This window comes from Capricornis sumatraensis, chromosome 11, assembly GCF_032405125.1.
Source record: "Capricornis sumatraensis isolate serow.1 chromosome 11, serow.2, whole genome shotgun sequence".
Lineage (NCBI taxonomy): Eukaryota > Metazoa > Chordata > Mammalia > Artiodactyla > Bovidae > Capricornis > Capricornis sumatraensis.
Genome location: NC_091079.1, coordinates 45,279,300 through 45,283,084, shown reverse-complemented (window position 1 = coordinate 45,283,084; position 3,785 = coordinate 45,279,300). Strand labels below are relative to the sequence as shown.

The window sequence follows — 3,785 nt, the reverse complement described above, 5'->3', positions numbered from 1 at the left end:
TAAAAGCAGGTACTAATTAATTAAAATGTGCTGTACTGTGCTTAGTTGCTCAGTCATGTCTGATTCTTTGTGACTCTATGGACTGTAACCCGCCATGTTCCTCTATCCATGGGGATTCTCCAGGCAAGAATACTGGAGTGGACTGCCATGCCCTTCTCCAGGGGATCTTCCCAACCCAGGGATTGAACCCTAGTCTCCTGCACTGCAGGTGAATTGTTTATTGTTAGAGCCACCAGGGAGGCCTGCTAATTAAAATATCACCGGTAAATAGCAAGTGATTAGGAAGATTAGGTAACTAGCTAAAGATCACCTAGCTAAAATGTGGATCTGAACTCAGTTTTCTCTGGTTCAAGAATCGAAAGTGTTAGTTGCTCAGTTGTGTTCGACTCTTCGTGACCCCATGGACTGTAGCCTGCCAGGCTCCTCTGTCCATGGAATCTTGCAGGCAAGAATACTGGAGTGGGTTGCTCTTCCCTTCTCCAGGGGATCTTCCCAACCCAGGGATGGAACCCAGATCTCTTGCATTGCAGGTAGATTCTTTACTGTCTGAGCCACCAGGGAACCCCTCAAGGGTCTAAGCTGTGCCTTAAATTTATGACTAAGGAAGATTAAGGAAAATGCCTTAAACTTAAGAGTCTAAGCCAGTGCTGTCCAGAAAAAAAATATAATGTGAACCATATATGTAACTAACACATTTTTTAGTGGCCATGTTAAAAAAATAAAAAGAAGCATGTGGAATTGTTTTGAATGATATATTTTATTTAATTGATATATCAAAACTGTTATTTTAACATGTAATCAGCATAAAGAAATTATTAATGAGATGATATACATTCTTTCTCCCATATTGTCTTTGAAAACAGTATACATTTTGCATTTAAATTACACCTCAATTTTCTCAATTAACAGCATTTCAAGTGCATTTTGGACACAATCCACCTTGGACAGCAAAGGCCTGAGCCCTTAACACAATCTCTGAGTCTTTTATGATTCTGGTTAGCAATCGGGTGGTTCAAAGGAAGGAAGCATGGATTTTCATGTTTTTCCTAGGAAACTCCAGATTCAGTATGTTGCTCCTGATGTTCTCAGTTTTATTTACAGAAACTGTGTTAAGTCTATTTCTGTATTTCATTTCTAGGACATCCCTATTTAACTGCGTTTGTTCTCTAAACTTGGTCATAAGAGACGTGATTGGGTTGATTACAAGAAGCAGGCAATGCTGTTTTGTAATTGTCATCGTGTGTGGTCAGTTTCTATCTCTGAACTAGCTTCTGAGTCATTGAGGGCAGGTTAGAACTCCAGGGCCTAACACATACTTAGCTGTGCAGTACAGTCTGCTGAGTGTTAAGTGAATATTTCCACAAGGAACCCTGGCCACTATTTCTCTCTTTTTGTGAGTTATTTGGAATCATGCTACTAGGTGAAATCTTCAAAGTTTTCTCCAGGACATCTGTTCAACCTTGACATGGATTTTAGTACCCAGAAGGGTCACCAAGCAATCTATATAAGTGAACTTGCTATTGCTTGGAAGTTACCAGTATTAACAAAATGGAATGGCTTTAAAACCCTCTTGAAGCATTTTAAAAACAAGACCTAAGAACCCATTAACAAGGAATGTGGTTTAGCGGGACTTCCCTGGTGGTCCAGTGGTTAAGACTCTGTGCTCCCAATGCAGAGGGCCCGGGTTTGATCCCTGCTCAGGGAACTGTATCCCACAATGCTGAAAGTAAGGGCCTACCCACTGCAACTAACAATCCCACATGCTACAACTAAGACCACTGCAGCTAAATAAATTAAAAGAAAAAAAAAAAAGACTATTATTGAGCTTGCAAAGTGATTCATAAAGTTCACGATCTGTTTTAAGCTCATGTTACCTAAGTCTCTGCTTTATTGTCTATGCCAAAGCCTTTGACTGTGTGGATCACAATAAACTGTGGAAAATTCTGAAAAGGATGGGAATACCAGACCACCTGACCTGCCTCTTGAGAAATCTGTATGCAGGTCAGGAAGCAACAGAACTGGACATGGAACAACAGACTGGTTCCAAATAGGAAAAGGAGTACATCAAGGCTGTATATTGTCACCCTGCTGATTTAACTTCAATGCAGAGTACATCATGAGAAACACTGGGCTGGATGAAGCACACACTGGAATCAAGATTGCTGGGAGAAATATCAATAACCTCAGATATGCAGTTGACACCACCCTTATGGCAGAAAGTGAAGAAGAACTAAAGAGCCTCTTGATGAAAGTGAAAGAGGAGAGTGAAAAAGTTGGCTTAAAGCTCAACATTCAGAAAACTAAGATCATGGCATCTGGTCCCATCACTTCATGGGAAATAGATAGGGAAACAGTGGAAACAGTGTCAGACTTTATTTTGGGGGGCTCCAAAATCATTGCAATGGTGACTGCAGCCATGAAATTAAAAGACGCTTACTCCTTGGAAGGAAAGTTATGACCAAACTAGACAGCATATTAAAAAGCAAAGACATTACTTTGCCAACAAAGGTCCATCTAGTCAAGGCTATGGTTTTTCCAGTGGTCATGTATGGATGTGAGAGTTGGACTATAAAGAAAGCTGAGCACAGAATTGATGCTTTTGAACTGCAGTGTTGGAGAAGGCTCTTGAGAGTCCCTTGGACTGCAAGGAGATCCAACCAGTCCATCCTAAAGGAGATCAGTCCTTGGTGTTCATTGGAAGGACTGATGTTGAAGCTGAAGCTCCAATACTTTGACCACCTGATGTGAAGGGCTGACTCATTTGAAAAGACCCTGATGCTGGGAAAGATTGAAGGCAGGAAGAGAAGGGGATGACAGAGGATGAGATGGTTAGATGGCATCACTGACTCGATGGATATGAGTTTGGGTAAGCTCCGGGAGCTGGTGATGGACAGGGAGGCCTGGTGTGCTGCAGTCCATGGGGTCGCAAAGAGTCGGACATGACTGAGCGGCTGAGCTGAACTGAACTACCTAAGTTTGACAATTGTCCTTTGCACAATCACTAAGGTCTACGTGAGAACAATGGGCCTTGGCTGTCAGGACCTTGCCTGCTCCAGGTATGCTTAATCATATACTTTCCTTTAACAGATTTGAGTGTTTAGGTTGGGAAATCCTGCTGATAGGTGCAAAGTTTCCCTAACAGTGAGTGTTCACTCTGCTTTTTGGTTGCTTACAGACCTGCTGGAAATATCAGTTTAATCTTGTAGAGTTCCATTTGGTATTTCAACCACGTTCTCCATACGTCCCCAAACGTCAGCTGTTCTCTCTATAACACTTGTGATGAAATTTTTACTGGCCAACAAGTGTAGATTCAACCTTTTTTTTTTTGCCCTCCGATCTCTATCAACAATACGAGGTTTGGGATTTGATGGGGGTCATGTCAGAATCAAATTCTCTTAATTCTCATTTTAACACAGCATTCTATTTAGTTGAAAGGTCTTCTGCCCTCTCGACATTTATTTTTCTTCAACATGGGATGAATCAAAGCAGGAGGTGTGAGTATCTTGGGTTTTAAACATCAGTTTGGATTCTGGCAGTGATGGCTGATGTTGGTCTCTCTCTTACCATCGTGGATTCTTAACTACAGTCTATGAATCGGAGGTTATGGTTCTGAATGTCTTGATCTAAAATGACTTTACGACATATCAATTGTTGACAACTTGTCCAGACTTCATGCACATTTTCAGCACTGCGTCATCTTGTAAACACACGTTATAGCAACAATAGTAACCTTTTAATTTGCTCTCTGATTCACCTTTTTATTTTCCATTTTGTCACTCTACTTT

The 3,785-nt window shown here is 41.2% G+C and overlaps 1 non-coding gene across 1 annotated transcript; it reads left to right on the top strand.

The window, feature by feature from the left end:
* The first annotated feature begins 1,632 nt into the window (after positions 1-1,632).
* TRNAG-CCC (transfer RNA glycine (anticodon CCC)) lies at positions 1,633-1,705 on the top strand. Its single transcript has one exon. It is a non-coding gene; the product is annotated as a tRNA-Gly (tRNA).
* The last annotated feature ends 2,080 nt before the right edge of the window (positions 1,706-3,785 follow it).